This window comes from Schistocerca serialis, chromosome 2 (assembly GCF_023864345.2).
Source record: "Schistocerca serialis cubense isolate TAMUIC-IGC-003099 chromosome 2, iqSchSeri2.2, whole genome shotgun sequence".
In the NCBI taxonomy this organism is placed as follows: domain Eukaryota; kingdom Metazoa; phylum Arthropoda; class Insecta; order Orthoptera; family Acrididae; genus Schistocerca; species Schistocerca serialis.
Window position 1 is genome coordinate 83722464 of NC_064639.1, and position 19539 is coordinate 83742002.

General features: G+C 44.0%; 1 protein-coding gene across 1 annotated transcript in view; it reads right to left on the reverse strand.

Annotated features, from left to right (window-relative positions):
* LOC126455447 (fatty acyl-CoA reductase 1-like) overlaps positions 1 to 19539 on the reverse strand; it is a 232787-nt gene that overhangs the window by 212472 nt on the left and 776 nt on the right. The window lies entirely within an intron of this gene.

Consider the following 19539-nt stretch of genomic DNA (forward strand, 5'->3'; position numbering starts at 1 on the left):
TCGATGACGATGTGTAGAGAACTGGAGAAGAGAACATGATAATCTCACGCGACGCACATGGGCTATAGCTCATTTAGTCTTGTAAACCTGTTGGTGGCTGTTTCCCAACTTAATAGACCACAAATGTTCTGTATAAAGTTCTTCGTTTCGACATCCACTATAGAGCTATGCTACGTTGTAAACAATAATCGTTTACACCCTATATATACTTCACGTTGTCTCTGAGTTCGTAGGCGAAGTAGAGACTTTATGGAAGCATAAAATAAAATGTTGTTTTTTCATACTTGCGTCACAAGCTTAGTAAAAATTAGGTTTTTATGTTGCATTTTTAAAGTTAATGTAGCAATAATAACAATAATTAAGTTCGCAGTAATAAAGTTTTTGGTTTGAAAGCTCCTTCTGAACGAATGCTTTTGAGATAATGAGTAAATACGATTTTATGGCAATCTATGTCTTTTCAAATGGAGAGGCACCGCTTTTCCTACTGAGCCAAAATGACCCACAACCCACCTTTCTTTTTTTTTTTTTTTTTTTTTCAAAGAAACCAAGCTAGCAGGTAATGCAAATTGGAAACAACCTAACTTAAAAATAATTAGTGCCTTCCTAAATGTAATGTTTTGTATATCAAAAATACATGAAAATCGTCTTATATGAATTTTCTTACACTAAAAATTAAGCAAATTATTGAAAGTTAGCTGCTAAATCAAGTCGATGAAACCAAAAAATATATGCATAACAAAAAAACTTGCCTTGTTATAAGTATGTCTTCTGCTGTTCATCGATATAATGAAGTGAGCTGATATGCCCTTTTGTTGCCTGAAAAGACGTACCTATTACATACAACGTAATTTTATGTAATTTACGTAACTATAAAATACTTTTTGATTACCGGTCGTGGACGCTGAATAGCCAGAACCAAGTGCAAGAACAGTTTGGAACACATGTAAAATAGGCGAGCGCAGTGAACGAAACGAACAACTGGATACTGAACTAACTATGAGCAGTCGGCAGTGGAACTGAGACAGGTGGTCATGCGAAGAACGACTAGTGCGGCCGAGGGAGACCGAGTCTGAGACGAGCACGCGATCGAGGCTGGAACGAGAACTGCCGAAGTGACCGCCGCGACCGAAGTGAACTAGTGAACTATGAACCGATGGTTCCTCTTTCCCGGGAACTATAAGTAGACAGCCGCGACCGAAGTGAACTATGCAGAGAGCGGCCTGAGCTGGCGAGGCGAGCGCATCGCTGCCGTTGCGCCCTTCGCTTACTCGGCCGTTGAGAGCTCGTGAAGAGGTTTTCTGTGCTGTGGGCGCCGCGGAGAGCAGATTGTCGTGCGTTGTTCTTACAACGCGTGCAAATTGTTGTGTTCCGCGCCTCGCAGCATGGGAGAGAAGGGTGCGCAGAGGAAACCTGCCGCTACGAAGGGTCCTTCGGTTGTGCAACTCACTGAGTCTGCCGACCGTGCAAGGAACTCCCGAGAAGACGAGTCGCGGCCTGTCCCCCCTTTGTACGTCAAGTGCAAAGGCGGGTGGACAGCGCTGTTCGACACCATGACGAATTGCACTCGGAACGAGGTGGTCTACGAGTCTGTCGATACAGACTCGCTGATCTGCGTTCGAGCCGCAAACGTGACCGACCACAGGGCGATCAAGGTCGCAGTGGCCGACCACATCGTCGACGCGCCGCCGGCGCGTGAGAAGGCACCTTCCGTAGGAATGATGAAGACGACTAAGGCACTCCTCAGGGGGTTGCCTTGGTGCTGTGATGAGGCAGCGGTCCGGGAAGGGCTGCTGCGAGCCGGGTTTGGTAATGCAGCCGCAAGGTTGCACAACCGGACCAACAGGAAGAGGGCGCCGCTCTATGCCGGGGCCGTGCAAACGGTCGACGGCGGGAGCGACATCTTCGACTTGCGGAAGTTGCTGGGCTTCCCGGGTACGACGCAGGCTCTCCCGACCGGCATAGACCCTCAGCCCCAGTGCTTCAGGTGCCAGGGCGAGGGCCATGTTGCGGAGTATTGCCGCAACGCGGCGCGGCGCGGTGCGTCAAGTGCTCAGGTGAGCACGACAGCCGCGCCTGCGACCGCGGCAGCAACGCTCTGCCGACTTGTGTCCGGTGTGGCGGCCCGCACGTCGCCAGTTGGCGCGGTTGTGCGGCTTTCTCTAGCCGCAACCGTGCCGGGGGCGGCGAAGCGGCCGCGGCCGCACCGACGCAGCAGCAGAAGAGAAGACGACGTCGGAAACGGCGTAGGGCGGAGAACAGCCCGGTGCAGCTGAGGGACGGCGCAGCAGCAGATCCACCTGCCAGGGGCGGGGACGGCCGCTCGGAAACGGGCAGCCCGGACGCAGCTCGCCCTCCCGCGAAGAGATGTGACCTCGAACTCGGCAACGCCGTGAAGGAGGCCACAGCAGCCCTCAAAGCCGTCATGGCGGCTGAGTGGGCTGCCTTCGCAGCCGCCGTGGCTGCAGAGAAGGAAGAGGCCTTGAGGCAACTGCGAGCAGTCTTCGCCCAAGGCCTCAGTGCAGTCGTACCTGCGAACACTCCTGCGACCTCGCAGAAGGACGTTCGCGCGCCTATCCCAGCTGTTGTCCCAGCAGCACCGCAGGTGAAAGGTGCAAAGAAGAAAACCGCCGCCCCAGCGGAACCGGTGGCAACGCAGACTGCTGCGGGACCGGGCCCCGCAAGGGACCGAGAAGCCGATAGGGCAGTCTTCATCGCGCAAGCGTCGCCGCGCTGCCGCGCCGAACTCTTATGTTACAGGGAGTAAGCCACTGCGGCCAGCCCAGGAGACTACGAGCGAGCCCAGCCGCAGCACCGGACTGACCCAGCTAACGGCCACGCAGTACATAGGTAACGTTGCACGATACCTCACGCTAACCCCCCTCACCTTGCATGCTCTGTCGCAGCTGGCAAGCCGCTACTGCCCTTACTACCCGTCCTACTGTCGCAGAGGTTTTTTTCCCTTGGCGCTGGCCTTGGCACTTTTTTTTCCTCTGCTCTTACAACCGCTACCCTTCGATCGTTTTCGACCACTGCTATCTCCTGATGGATCATGTTAATGAGTAGTCTTACCCAGACGCATGGATAACATCACAGCCTGCATCCTGTGACGCCCGATTCAAAACTAACATGCTTACGGAGATGGCAGTTATAAGAGTCGATGGGAGTGAAAGGGAAGCAGTGGTTGGGAGGGTTGTGAGACAGGGTTGTAGCCTGTCCCTGATGTTACTCAATCTGCGTATTGAGCAAGCAGTAAAGGAAACAAAAGAAAAATTCAGAGTAGGATTTATATTCCATGGAGAAGAAACTAAAACATTGAGGTTCACTGATGACATTGTAATTCTGTCAGCGACAGCAAAGGACCTGGAAAAGCAGCTGAACGGAGTCGACAGTGTCTTGAAAGGAGGGTATAAGATGAACTTCAACAAAATCAAAACGAGGGTAATGGAATGTATTCGAATTAAGTCTGGTGATGCTGCGGGAATTAGATTAGGAAATGAGACGCTTAAAGTAGTAAATGGGTTTTGCTATTTGGGGAGCAAAATAACTGATGATTCTCGAGGTAGAGAGGATATAAAATGTAGACTGGCAATGGCAAGGAAAGCGTTTCTCAAGAAGAGAAATTTGTTAACATCAAGTATAGATTTGAGCGTCAGGAAGTCTTTTCTGAAAGTATTTGTACGGAGTGTAGCCATGTATGGAAGTGAAACGTGGACAATAAATCGTTTAGACAAAAAGAGAATAGAAGCTTTCGAAATGTGGTGCTACAGAAGAATGTTGAAGATTAGATGGGTAGATCACATAACTAATGAGGAGGTACTGAATAGGATGGGGAGAAGAGAAATTTGTGGCACAACTTGACTAGAAGAAAAGATCGGTTGGTAGGACATATTATGAGGCATCAAGGGATCACCATTTTAGTACTGGAGGGCAGCAAGAGGGAGACCATGAGACGAAACACTAAACAGATTCAGAAGGATGTAGGTTGCAGTAGGTACTGGGACATGAAGCGGCTTGCACAGGGTGGAGTAGCATGGAGAGCTGCATCAAAGCAGTCTTCCGACTGAAGACCACAACAACAACAACCAAAACAGTGAAGAATAATACTGTGCATTGGAACCCTGAATAGAACCACCTGTTTTCAGAAAATATAAATGTGTTTTACTATTTACTGAACGTCCCATGTGTGTATGTATTTTTCACATCCCCTTCTAAACCATTGGATCGGTTTCAACCAAACTTGGTATACATATATCTTCTACTCTTGAAGAAACGGTGTGGAGGTAAGAACGACGTACCTATCAATGGAGCGGGGGGTTGAAAAACAAGATAAAGCTCACCAAAGGCGAATCCCCAGACTTTATTCATCCATTATTTGGAATGAGAGCACTTAGTGTCTTGCAAGGAACTTTACACACAATCTGAAACATTTATGAAACATTTTCGCACTGACGTTCCTCACGAAATATTGAAAAAAAATAACGTTTATTGCTCTCGACATTTCCGTTGTCGATGCAGTAAAACTGCAAGCATTACGTATTAGTTTATTACTGCTTCATTAGTAACTGTGATCGTGGGACATTTTACAGACAATATTCACATGCATCACTAAATGTACCTCCAAAATTGTAATGTTGTACGACACACACTTCAGGAGTTACGACGTCCTATAAACCGAGACGCGTGAAAAACTTCCACCTTATGCAAGGTGTTTGAATTTATCACTTCCGTGTTTCTAGCTCTATTCACAATATATTTCTCATGCCGCATCAACATATACTGTTGAATTTCCCTGTGAAATTATAATATTATACGACACGTAATTCGGGAGACATTCATATATATACTGAGACCCGTGAAAAACTGCCGCATCAAGCATGACATTTTAAGTTATAACGACTTTACTGCTAATGCTATTCACCACAAATTTTGCAGACAGTATAAAACAGTATCACTGAATGTACCTGCATAGTTCCACAACGTACGACACGTGGTTCAGGATATATGACATCATAATGCACCCTGTGCAATTTGGGCTGCGTGAAAATGAAACTGCAGGGTGTAATTCGCAGAAGAAGTATAGTACGTACAACTAATGTGTGTGTGGCATATATTACATACACTATGTTATCAAAAATATCCGGACACCTGGCTGAAAATGAGTTGCAAGTTCGTGGCGTCCTCAATCGTTAATGCTGGAATTCAGTATGGTGTTGATCAACCCTTAGCCTTGATGACAGCTTCCACTCTCGCAGGCATATGTTCAGTCAGGTGCTGGAAGATTTGTTGGGGAATGGGAGCCCATTCTTCACGGAGTGCTGCACTGTGGAGGGGTATCAATGTCGGTCAGTGAGGCTTCGCACAAAGTTGACGTTCCAAAACATCCCAAAGATATTCTATTGGATTCAGGTCAGGAATCTGTGCAGGGCAGTCCATTACAGGGATGTTATTGTCGTGTAACCACTCCACTACAGGCCATGCTTTATGAACAGCTGCTCGATCGTGTTGAAAGATGCAATCGCTATCCCCGAATTTCTCTTCAATGGTGGAAGCAACAAGGTGCTTAAAACACAAATGTAGGCCTGTGCTGTCGCAGTGACACGCAACCAACAAGGAGTGTGAGCCCCCTCCATGAGAAACACGACCATATGATAACACAATCACCTCCGAAATTTGCTCTTGGCACTACACACACTGGCAGATGACATTCACTGGACATTCACCATACCCATCACCACATTGTGTACCGTGATTCATCACTTTACACAACGTTTTTCCATTGTTCAATCGTCCAATGTTTACACTCCTTACACCAAGCGAGACGTCGTCTGGCATTTGCCCATGTGATGTGTGACTTATGAGCAGTCGCTCGACCATGAAATACAAGTTTTCTCACATCCCGCCTAACTTTCATAGTACTTGCAGTGGATCCTGATGCAGTTTGGAATTCCTGTGTGATGGTCTAGATAGATGTCTGCCTGTTACACATTACGACCCTCTTCAACTGTCGGCGGTCTCTGTCAGCCAACAGAGGGCTGCATGCTTTTATGCTGTACATGTCCCTCCACGTTTCCACTTCACTATCACATCGGAAACAGAGGACCCAATTATGTTTAGTCATGTGGAAATCTTGTGTACAGATTTATGTCACAACTGATACCCAATCACCTGGCCACGTTAGAAGAGAGAGTTCTGCAGAGAGCCCCATTCTGCTCCCTCACTATGTCTAAGATCGCTGGTATGGAGGTCTCTAGAAGAGCGTAGCGTTCCAAAGGATTGGAAATGGGCACAGGTAATACCAGTTTTCAAGAAGGGACCTCGAACAGATGTGCAGAACTATAGACCTATACCACTAACGTTGATCAGTTGTAGAATTTTGGAACACTTATTATGTTCGAGTATAATGACTTTTCTGGAGACTAGAAATATACTCTGTAGGAATCAGCATGGGTTTCGAAAAAGACGGTCGTGTGAAACCCAGCTCGCACTATTCGTCCACGAGACTCAGATGGCCATAGACACGGGTTCACAGGTAGATGCCGTGTTTCTTGAATTCCGCAAGGCGTTCGATACAGTTCCCCAAAGTCGTTTAATGAACAAAGTAAGAGCATATGGACTATGAGACCAATTGTGTGATTGGATTGAAGAGTTCCTAGATAACAGAACGCAGCATGTCACTCTCAATGGAGAGAAGTCTTCCGAAGTAAGAGTGATTTCAGGTGTGCCGCAGGGGAGTGTCATAGGACCGTTGCTATTCAAAATATACATAAATGACCTGGTGGATGACATCGGAAGTTCACTGAGGCTTTCTGCAGACGATGTTGTTGTGTATCCAGAGGTTGTAACAATGGAAAATTGTACTGAAATGCAGGAGGATCTGCAGCGAATTGACGCATGGTGCAATTGAATCTCAATGTAGACAAGTGTTATGTGCTGCGAATACACAGAAAGAAAGATCCCTTATCATTTAGCTACAAAATAGCAGGTCAGCAACTGGAAGTAGTTAATTCCATAAATTATCTGGGAGTACGCATTAGGAGTGATTTAAAATGGAATGATCATATAATGTTGATCGTCGGTAAAGGAGATCCCAGACTGAGATTCATTGGAAGAATCCTAAGGAAATGCAATCCGAAAACAAAGGAAGTAGGTTACAGTACGCTTGTTCGCCCACTGCTTGAATACTGCTCAGCAGTGTGGGATCCGTACCAGATAGGGTTGATAGAAGAGATAGATAAGATCCAACGGAGAGCAGCGCGCTTCGTTACAGGATCATTTAGTAATCGCGAAAGAGTTACGGAGATGATAAACTCCAGTGGAAGACTCTGCAGGAGAGATGCTCAGTAGCTCGGTACGGGCTTTTTTTAAAGTTTCGAGAACATACCTTCACCGAAGAGTCAAGCAGTATACTGCTCCCTCCTACGTATATCTCGCGAAGAGACCATGAGGATAAAATCAGAGAGATTAGAGCCCACACAGAAGCATACCGACAATCCTTCTTTCCACGAACAATACGAGACTGGAATAGAAGGGAGAACCGATAGAGGTACTCAGGGCACCCTCCGCCACACACCGTCAGGTGGCTTCCGGAGCATGGATGTAGATGTAGATGTATCAGCAATAGGTCGGAGCACAATGCACCAAATATGAAAAACGTATGGTTTTTTGGAGTGTCCAGATGCTTTTGGTCTCCTAGTGTATATGTAAAATACAGTCACTTCCACAATAAAATGTGTGTCATATTTTTAAATGTAGCATCCGCAGCAACATCTCTGGTACTGGTGTCGAATCTGTAATCGATGTACTTTTGCACAGTGTGTAGATAAACAGTGTGAGAGCTGAATGCTTTGTTTTTTTAGTTGCAGTTGCAAATGAGTGCAAAATATCTGAAGCATCACAAGACAGTGTTCCTTGTAAATCATCCAAAAGAGACCAAAGCTTTCATATGCTGGTGCTACTAAAACTCTTAGAAAGTCAAACACATTCATTGTGAATGGGACATGTGAGTTGTGTTTAGCAGTACATGTGTATCCAGCGTGGCTGACGCATCGCGCTAAATGGTCGTCCTGCTGTCAATATACGTCTCAGAAAAGTTAAACGTTCTCACCGCTAAAAGCCGGTGCATGCTCATGAAAACACCATTAATCATTGTTTCATTATGAACAATGCACCCTGTGCTATTCTGTGAAGTCAGTATCGTGTTAGCAATGGTAAGCGCTAAAAGCCTGTGCACGCTCGTGAATTATGAACAATGCACCCTGTGCTATTCTGTGAAGTCAGTATCGTGTTAGCAATGGTAAGCGCTAAAAGCCTGTGCACGCTCGTGAAAACACCGTTAATCATTGTCCCATCGGGAACAATGCACCCTGTGGTATTCTGTGACATCAGTATCGTGTTAGCAATAGTAAACACACATGCTGCCCAGAGGCGTCTCGCATATGGGGCTAGCGTGAGCGTCCCTTGGAGCTCTGTGACATCAGCATAACACTTGAAGAACTCTAACTGTATACCCGAAAGTAGATGCAACTTTCACCTGCTCGCTGTACGGAGCAGCGGCGTGAGAGCGATGGCTCACCCTGGTTTGCTTCCGGTGGTGGTGTCCCTGCACACACTCCTTCGAGGGTCTGTGCTCTGCAAATAGGTCTTCGCTCCCATCTGGTCTCGTCAGCAACGGTGCCGAGGTGGTTACATATTTCGAGAGAAATTTCTCAGATGAAAGGGATGCCGCTACCTCATCCTTAGTGGCCCAAATGGTCGCGTCGTAGCTTAGAGTGGACCGCCAGGGCACCCGGACTCTGGCATCGACGTCGGACGTCAGGTGGCGGGATGTGTTTTTTATTAGTGATCTTTCGTTTACACTATATCCCACCTATGTCAACATCTACATCTACATATATACTCTGCTAGCCATCAAGCAGTGTTTTGTGTGAGGCACTGATTACGCCAAGTCATGTTTCTCCCCCTCTGTTCCACTCACAGGTCATGTGAGGGAAAAACGACCATCTGAACACCTCAGTACGAGCTCTAATTTCCCTTATCTTTGAATGGTGATCATTGCCTAATACGAAAGTTGGTGGTAATAATATATGCTCTACATCCTTGGTGAAGATAGGATTTTGGAATTTAGCGAGCAGATCCTTCCGTTTAGTGTGTCGTCTGTCTGCAAGTGTGTTCCACTTCAGACTTTCAATGAGATTTTTAACTCTCTCGCACTGGCTAAATGTACCAGTCACGAATCTGGTCGTTCTTCTTTGAACCTTCTCAATCTCTTGAATCAGACCCAACTAGTAAGTGCGCTGTACAGATGAACATTTTTCTAAGACAGAATGCCATGAATTAAAGAAAAACCCCATACATGTGAAGAATATATATTTAATGGATTTTCATAAATTTTTTATATCAACATGGTGTTTGCGGTACAATAGTTAAGTGAAGGGTGTGTGTGAGTGGATGACATGGAGCACAACATCAGGTTAAGTGCAGAACACCAAGTTAATTCGAATAATTTGTATGTAAAACGCAGTACAGTGGTTTAAGTGGGTGGGTGACAGAGAAAGATGCGCCAGAAATGGCGTTCAAAAGCATGTGAAATTCGAAAAGTGTACCAGGAAATGGTGGGAGGGCATAACTGATTACTTAAGTTGCCATCAAAGGCGGTACAACAATTTAAGGAAATGGGGTTGACATGGAAAACCACTTAACAGAACAATAGGTTAAGGACCTATCAATCAAAGTAGAACAATGAGTTATGTACTGGAGTGAATACCTGCCCCTGACGCAGGCAACCCACACGAAAAAGATGCACCAGCACTCCATTCCAGATGGGGGGTGGGCCAGTGGGAGGGGTAACAATAGATTAAGTGTGGTGACATGGAAAACAACTTAACTGAACAATAGGTTAAATGCATCTCAATCAGAAGAGAGCAATAGGTTAAGCACCTGTCAATCAAAGGAGAATAATAGGTGTGCCCCTGAGTGCATGCCTACCCCTGATATAATCACCCTGCACTAAGAAACACACGAGCTCTCTCCTGGCCCCATGACTTACTATTTGCAGACAAATTCCTTCTCTGTACACAATAAATATCCATACAGCTGCCTAGTGTCCTCACTCTAGCACATGTACTTTCAGTGATCTGAATAACCAAGGTCTGATATCGGGGTGCTTTGCAAGAGTTTTGAGGGTGAGCTAGCCCACAACCGAGTCTGACCAATGGTACTGCCTTTGTCATAAACTGTGATGACAAAAGTCATGCGATAGCGAAAAGCGGTATGCACATACACAGATGGCGGCAGTATCGCTTACACAAGGTGTTAAGGGGCAGTTCATTGGCAGAGTTGTTAATTTTTCACTAAAGTCCATGTAACCCAATGTGCCTGCCCAGTCACACAAGCCCTTACACAACTTCGGATTTTAAGTCACCTTTTTGCAAATGTCAGCTATGGATTAAAGTTAGGCATCGGGCCAATCTTGGTAATCGCATCATTATTATCCAAAGCACATTTTTTTGTCATGGTACTGCTTTGCCCTTTAAACCGCTCAATCATCGCATCCCAGTTTACTAATAGGAAACTTGAAGATTTATTTGCATGAAATATGTACTTACACAGGAGACCAAACTATTAGAAAAAAATTGCAAGAGCAGGCATAATATATTCAATAAAATTTTTCTGGGTTTGTGACCGCATCGTCAGTATATATAAAACTACCGATGTTTCGGTCCCTGTTGCAAGCGACCTTCTTTAGGGCGTTCTTGTTTACTACTGAATTAAGAACTTTGTTTCTTGTACACCTGCAAACATGGCTGTTGTCTAATTCTGATCGGCTGTTTAGGATGAAGGAGACGTATGTAGAAGTCATTATTGATGTTTTTATTATTTCTTTTCATTGGTGGAAACTCGACGTTTTGACTGGTGTTTGCATTACTGCTTGTGAGTTGTTGAAATCGGCGAATGGAAAACCAGGCGACAGCTGTGACGTGGCGTTGTTTTCCTACTTTCTAGTTGCGGCCGAGGCGGGCCAGTACTCTGTGTCCCTGCAGCAGCTGCGGTCTCTGGCGTGCCTGTATGTGTTGCTTCACGCTGTCCCGTAGCGTTGTTATTGCTGGCAGCCAAGATGTCGGAAGTCGGTACCCATCTTCTCTGTTCGTGTTGGCCTGTCGCTTGGTTATTTCTATTGCCTCTCTAATCTTCCTCCTGAAAGTAAGAGGCTGTTTCGCTAGTACTCATCGTGGTGTTCTGCCACTGCTGAATTGGTTTGCTGTCTTAGTCGGATGCATCTTTCGTGTTCAGATATCAGTGTGCTAATGGGTGGCCAGGTTTCGCCGGCATACACTAATTCACATTCGCACCTGATTTCTTAAACTAAAAAATAAATAACAAAAACACCAATAAAGATTTCTAACATGGCTCCACTTCATCAGAATTAGACAACAGCCATGTCTGCAGGTATATAAGAAACAAAGTTCCATCATTCAGCACTAAACAAAAACACGCTGAAGAAGGTCGCTTGCAACAGGGACCGAAACGTCGGTAGTATTATGTATATCGACAATGCGGTCACAATCCCAGAAAATTTTTTATTGAATGTGACAATGGCCGTGGAAGCCTACGTTTATACAGGCATAATATAGGCGATTTGTCACAGTGTGTTAAGTGCTAGTCAAATACACTTTTGGAGCCTCCATTTTCCAGATAAAGGGGATATTGCTGCAAAATGTTTTCTGCGCTACAGTCTGAAAGCCGTTTTCTCACATCGTTTATGAATGGGTAAGGATTAACATTGAAAGAGTATTTTACACTTGGTTAACTACCCACAATAATCTTCATGAAACTTACGGAGGTCGTTAGAAACGAACAAGCCCTTCAAACGTTCCAGCATATTTGTTTATTCCATCTTTAATGTGTTTGCTCTGAGCTTCAATATGATCCGTGTAATTTATCATGAAGGTTTGCAGTTTCCTTCTGAAAATGTATACGCACATTCACGACAGTCATACCAATTCGATTTAAACCGTTTTTTAAACCGAAGGATATTTGCCTGTCAGTCTACAAGCCAAAGCAAGTATTTTAAAAAACCTGTTTGATATTAGAGCGTAGGATACATTCCTTTAATGATTCTGTGGATAAGTCAGCAGCAGCCAAATTAATCAAATCACTTTTTTCAAGTAGCAATTCATGAACGAGTTTATGGAAGTTATGCTCTATGTGAACATTACACAGAAATGCTTCCCCTTTTAAACAAACCGTCACTAGCGGCAGGTTGGACTTTTATTTATGTGTTGACTGTTCTTTTAGACATGTCCTGAAGAACAATACTACTATGAATCAAGACACAAAGGAATTAAAGACATTAGCCGCCAGTGGGCATTGATTTATATCAATGGGGAAGCAAGCGAACCGCGGTATTGAACGTCTAGGCATGGTTGATCTACAGACAAGACGAGCTGTGTACCTCCTTCCTGGTGGAATGACTGGAACTGATCGGCAGTCGGACCCCTTCCGTCTAATATGCGCTGCTCATGGTTCAAATGGTTCAAATGGCTCTAAGCACTATGGGACTTAACATCTCAGGTCATCAGTCCCCTGGAACTTAGAACTACTTAAACCTAACTAACCTAAGGACCTTACACACATCCATGCCCGTCTCAGGATTTGAACCTGCGACCGTAGCGGTCGAGCGGTTCCAGACTGAAGCGCCTAGAACCGCTCGGCCACATCGGTCGGCTACTGCCCATGCATGGTTGTTTACATCTTTGGTGGGTTTAGTGACATCTCTGCATAGTCGAAGGGACTGTGTCTATGATACAATATCCAAAGTCAACGTCTATCTTCAGGAGTTCTGGGAATCGGGGTGATGCAAAACTTTTTTTGATGTGTGTCTTTCTGGCTACACAAAACGGTCATTAAATGTCAGGTATTTCATGCTCGACTTAACTACGAACGACCCAAAAGTCTTTTTCGGGATAAATCCTTAAGAGCGTCACTCAGATCAGAGTACGAGTTGAAAGTTCAGACTAAAAAAAAAAAAAAAAAAAAAAAAGAAAAGAGTGTGTGAATTCCTAAGAGACCAAACTGCTGAGGTCATCGGTCCCTAGTCTTACACATTACTTAAACAAACCTAAACTAACTTATGCTAAGAACAACACAAACCCTAGCCCGAGGGCGGACTGGAACCTCTGGCGGGAGGGGCCGCGCAGTCCATGACATGGCGCCTCAAACCGCGCGGCCACTGCGCGCGGCTGTCTTTACGCTGGTAAGTTTATTCGTTTCGAGAGCAGAGAGCCAAACGAAGACTTTGTGAATTTTACTTACAATGTATGTGTAAAAACTCAAAATCGTATCTGAATGGGACTTTCATGAAGCAAAATGTAACATCCAAAATGAAGAAAAAAAAACAGCTGAACATGAACCTTTACCTAATGCAGGCGTAGCCAGCGAAGCACAGAGCAATAAACAACAACGCCTGATCGAGTCAGGTGGGCGAATATTCATTTGTGTTCAAGAAAGTGCATCACAGTGGAAATAACAACGTAGCATTAGTAACAATTCTGTGGAAAAAACAGTATAGCTTATTATCACTCGAGTGGTAATAAAACTATGGAGCCATTATCACTGGAGTGGAAGTATCCATGTGCCGCTATTGTTAATCGAACCATTGTCGGTTAGACCATCAGTGAAACAGCAACTTACATTCTTGCAGCCGAAAAGGCGAGTACACCGTTCGTTTGTTACACAATTTTACGAGCTTCAAACTAGAGCGATTAGTTTTCAGTCATGTGCATGGTTATTACTTTAATTCTAAATTTCTTACGTATTTGAGCGCTTACTAGGCACAATCTTTCGTTTGAATAGCAGTTGTAGTATAAAGAACCATAACTTTTATGGACTCTTGTATCGGCAAAATTTTGGAAATTTGTTGCCAAACTGCATAGGTCAAGGGTCCCTAGGTTTAAACACTACTTAATCTAACTTAAACTAGCTTGCGCTACGGACAACACACACACCCATGCCTGAGGCAGGGCTCGAACGACCGACGGGAGAAGAAGCCGCACAAACCGTGGCAATCCGCCCAGACCACCGTGCTACTCCGCGCAGCTCTTGTATCGTTCTCGTATGGTAAAGGCTTCTGTTTGTTTTGATCTGAACAATTCAACGTCGTTTAGACTATCAGTGAGGCAACACCTTACTTTCCCGCAGCAGATAAGTTTTGTACATCGTTCGTTTGATAAATATGTTTACAAGATTCGATCAGGACGACTTGGTTTTAGTTATATAGTTGGTCTCTAGAGTATGTTTTCGCCGTTTTTAGAACGGGTAGGAACAGCGATTGGTGTGTTCATATGTGAGCTGAGCTGGTGACTCTTTACTTACGGTTCCAGGCAGTGTTGACTTCTGTCGAACTGCTTGAGGCTGTTGCCAATGGGCAATGGGCACCACTGTGCGGGGTAGGTGGTGTTGGCAGGGGTTGGGGAGGGAGAAAGGAGGAAGCATGGATGCGAGAGGGATGTCCAGTGCGCCCGTGTGTTCCCCGATCGGTCCACTTCTTTGACCATTCCGGCTACTCCTCGCACTGAGGTTGATGCCTCATCTATGGTCGAGTGCGAGGACGTTTCAGCATCGGGTAAACAGCGAATGACATCACAGGGGGCTGTGGCTGACAGTGTCCCTGAGACAGAAGCAATCGCTTGCACTGTTTCAAAGGAAGTCTCGCCTGCAAGGTATGGTCATTCAAAGAGTGTGGGATTGCTGGCAGTTGGGAATTCCAACTTTAGGCATGTAATGGGATCCCTTAGGGATATGTCTGTCATGAGAAGAATCGATTGTGCACTCTGTGTACGTACCTGGAGGAGGCATTCCAAACGTGAAAAGTCTGCTTTTGGGTGTCATGAAGAGCGCAGGTTGCAGCCAGGTTCAGGTGGTGGCTCATCTCAGTATTAACGATGCTTCTTCCTCTGGATTGAAAGAGATTCTATTTGGTTGTGGTTGGTTGTGGGTTGCTAGCTGAAGTAGTAAAGACTGTCTTGCTTGCAACATCAATGCGGAGCTCACCATCTGTAGCATCGTTCACAGAAACGACTGTGGTCCTCCGGTACAGAACCGAGTGGACGGTCTAAATCAAATGTTCTGACGGACCTGCGACCGTGTGGGCTGCTGATTCCTGGACTTGAGCCGTAGGGTAGTGGGTTTACAGGTTCCGTTTAACATATCATGGGTACACTACACACAGGAAGCAGCTACAAGGATAGTGGGGCTGTGTGGAAGGGGCTGGGCGATTTAGTAGGTTACAGGATCTTGGGAAACTAAAGAAACGGTGCCAGTTTAGAAAGGTACTGGGAAAACACAGGAAGGTAGACCTAGAAAAAACAGTCTTGTAGTTGTAAATTGTTGTAGCTGTGTTCGGAAAGAACCAGAGCTCTAAGTGCTAATAGGAAGCACAGAAGCTCATATCGTTGTAGGTGCGGAAAGTTGGCTAAAGCCGAAATTTTTAGATATGATTTAAAAGTGTGCAGAAAGGATAGATTGAATACAGTTGGTGTTGGAGTGTTTATAGCTGTCAGAAGTTGTTCATCTTGTAGTGAAATTGAAGTAGATAGTTCTGTGACTTAGTATGAGCAGAGGTTATAGTAGACAACTGACATAAATTAGTATTTGTTTCCCTTTACCGACCCCCGACTTAGATAATACATGAACAGTTCAAAGGAAACCTGCGTCTCATTTCATCTAGGTATAGTTGGTGGTGACTTCAGTTTACTCTCGATATATTGGTGAAAAAAGCATATTTGAAGTTGGTGTACGCATGAATCGTCGTCCAGTATCGTACTGAATGCTTTCTCTGAAAATTATTTGAGAAGTTGGTTCAGGATCCCACTCGAGTTATAAATGGTTGCGGAAACATGCTTGACCTCTTAGCAACAAATAATCCAAAGCAAATAGAGAACACCACGACGGATACAACGATCAGTGAGCGCAAGGTCGTTGTAGCGCGACTGAATACTGTAACATTCCAACCTTCCAAAAATAAACGCGAAATGCACCTATTTAAAAAGTAAATGAAATTTAGCTTGACGTCTTCCTAAGAAACAGTCTCCATTCCTTCCAATTTGACCAGGTAAGCGTAGACCAGATGTGATTTACATTCAAAGAAATAATGTGGATGGAAATTGAGAGATATATACTAAATAAACTAATAAGAATTGGTACTGATGCCTTTTGGTACACAAAACATATCAGAATACTGTTGTAGAAGAAAAGGAAAAAAAATTCCAAATCTAAAAGAATGCAGAATCCCCTACTATGGCAAAGTTGTACAGAAGCTCGACATTTAGCGTAAATTCAACTTAGAGTTGCTTTTAATAGTTTCCAGAAGGAAACTCTGTCTCCGAATCTGGCGAAAAAAACCAAAGAGAGTCATTTCGTGTAAAGTACACCAGTGGCAAGACGCAATCGATACCTTCACTGCGCGATAAAAGTGGCGAGGTTACTGACGACATTGCCACAAAAGCAAAGTTACTAGACGTGTTTTTCTGAAATTCCGTCACGAAAGAAGACGGGGTAAATATTTCAGAATTCGAATCAAGAAACACAGTTGACATGACTTAGAAGTAGATACCCACTGTGTAGCGGAACAGCAGAAGCCACTTAATGAAGGCGAGACTTCCGCCCGGATTGTATGCTAGTGATGTTTCTTTCAGAGCATACTGATACAATAGCTGCATACTTAGCAATCATATACAACCGCTCGCCTCTCGAAAAATCCCTAGGTAAAGGCTGGAAATCTGCGACAGTCACACCAGAACCCAAGAAAGGAAATAGGTTTAATTCACTGACTTCCAGAACCATATCACCAACGTCGTTTTACGGTAGTATTTTGGAACATATACTGTGTTCGAACATTGTGGATTACCTCGAAGAAAACGATTTATTGACAAATAGCCAGCACGGATTCAGAAAAGATCGTTCCTGTGAAACACTCTTTATTCTCACGAAGTAATGACTGCTATCAACAGGGGATAGGAGGCTTTTCATACCGTTCCCCAGAAGTGACCTCTAATCAAATTGCTTGCCTACGGACTGTCGTCTCAATTGTGCGATTGGATTTGTGATTAATATCGGAAATGTGACAGTTCGTAGTGACTGACGAAAAGTCATCGGGTAAAACAGGAGTAGTATCTGGAGTTCCCGATAGGAGTGTTGTAGGACCTCTGCTGTTCCCTATCTTCATAAACGATTTAGGAGATACTCTGAGCTGCCGTCTTACAGTGTTTGCAGTTGATGCTGTCATTTACTGTGTTGCAAAATCATCGGATTATCAAAACCAATTGCAAAATAAGTTAGACAAGATACATGTGTGACGAGAAAAATGGAAATTGACTCTAAATAATGAAAAGTTTGAAGTCATCCACATGAGTATAAAAAGGTATCCGCTAAATTTCTCTTACACGATAAATCACACAGATCTAAAGGCTGTAAATTCAGCTTAATGTTTAGGAATTGCAATTACGAATAAGTTAAATTGGAACGATGATTTTGATAATGTTGTGGAGAAAGCAAACCTGAGACTGCACTTATCTGGCCTCGCTGGGGTTCTGCTGTGCGGTGTGGTATCCACATCAGATAGCACTGACGGAGGACATCGAAAAAATTCGAAGACGAGCAGTTAGTTTTATATCCTCGCAAAGTAGGAGATAGAGGGCCACGGATATGACACTCGAATTGGGTGGCAATCATTAAAACAAAGGCGTTTTTCGTTATGTCAGTACCTTCTTATGAAATTTCGATCACTTACTTTCTCCTCAGAGTGTGAAGATAATTGGTTGGCGCCAAGGCACATAGGGAGAGATGATCAACATAATAAAGTAAGAGAAACCAGAGGTCCCACTAAAAGTTTTAAGTGTTCGTTTCTCCCGCGCACTGTTCGAAAGTGGAACGGTAGAGAAATGGCTTGAAGGTGGCACTTAACAGTGAACTGCAGATCAATCATTTAGATGTAGACGGGACTGCAAGTTGATAACGTATTTATAAATGCCATTTATACAATGTTCTGTCGATACATGGAAGAACATTGGTATATTAAAATTTGAAATACACAGTAGGCCTACTGTTGATCCTCAATAATATTTATTATATATTTCGTTGTGAACTGGCTTCCGAGGCCATTCTCAATGCACTTAATGAACATATGTGTGTGATCGCTCAGTGCATTGTTCGAGATAGTATTGTGTAGTAAATGGGCAAACCGAAAACGAGATTTTGGTATTACATGACAATGTACAAACATTTTAGTGGTTAAATATCTTATTCTCATCATTAGTTGTCACACGTGATATGAATTCTTTTACAAGATGACAGACATATTTATTTCGTGACTGAAGTATATCCAAAGTTTCATCTTTTTCAATATTTTTAAAATGCAATCCCATTTTCAAAGTGGGAATAATTTCTATGGAACGAAATGTGGTAATAGCGTCATTACGTAACGGCGCCAGTTCATTTAACTTACGTCTTGTGACGAAACGGGTTACTATCTAATGAAACTTTTTGCCTTAAAATGGAAAAATTTTGTTGAAGCGGTCTTTCAGATACGGCAGAATCAGTAAAATGACATGAAAAGCCGCCGCAACAACGAAGAAACCTGATTCACCAGTTCTGCAGTATTGGCGAATTCAACAGCCACGCGTGTTCCCAATACCTAGCGTAAATGCTACAAATCCCTCACATTTTGAAATGCACACACAAATAGAAGAGTATAACTTACAAGTATCGGGAAATAAACACTTGAACACAGGGAAAGACGAGGATAGCAAGAAGCTGAATTTTACGCGGATCAGCAGAAAATTTTCAGAAACCAAATAATGTTATAAAGCACGTAAACTTATCGAATCAGTTCTTACAGTTAAAATAATTTACCTCTAGAACTAGTCTCAACAACGACGTGAGAGTTGTTTTGAGTTAACAGAAGAGATTTAAACGATAGTGGAACAACCACTTATTGATTTGCGACACTACAATGAAAAGTCACAAAACTGCTGCTTAAGATTAATTAAATTTGTGTTTAAGCGAATTGCGTACGTGAAGAGAGAACGTTTAACAAGTTATAACTACTCTGGTGAAAACGCCTTTTAGCAGCCGGAATGTTTAACGCAAATTACTTAACTGTCGTAGGCAGCCTGGCGTCGTCTCCTGTTTGCGAACTGCGTACCCCAATCCATACTCCATACTCCATACTCTAAACTTAGCGGCACTCCTGGAAATTAACATAACAGGATACGGCAGAAGTTCTTGTTCTTTTCTCGCGGATTAGAGTCATCACTCCTTATCCCGACGAACTAATATGCTTGGCTCTAATAATAAAATGGTACGCCAAAATCATCAAACGTTAAATTCACGGTCAGACACTTTCTTCTGTTATACACTTACTTTGTGTTCTACGTGCCACATGAAACAGGAAAACAGTTTCCATAACACGTCGAGCTATTTCGCGGTCTACATGAGGTCAGTAAGCAGCGATTGCCAGATAATAAACAGCTTACAAAATGCATA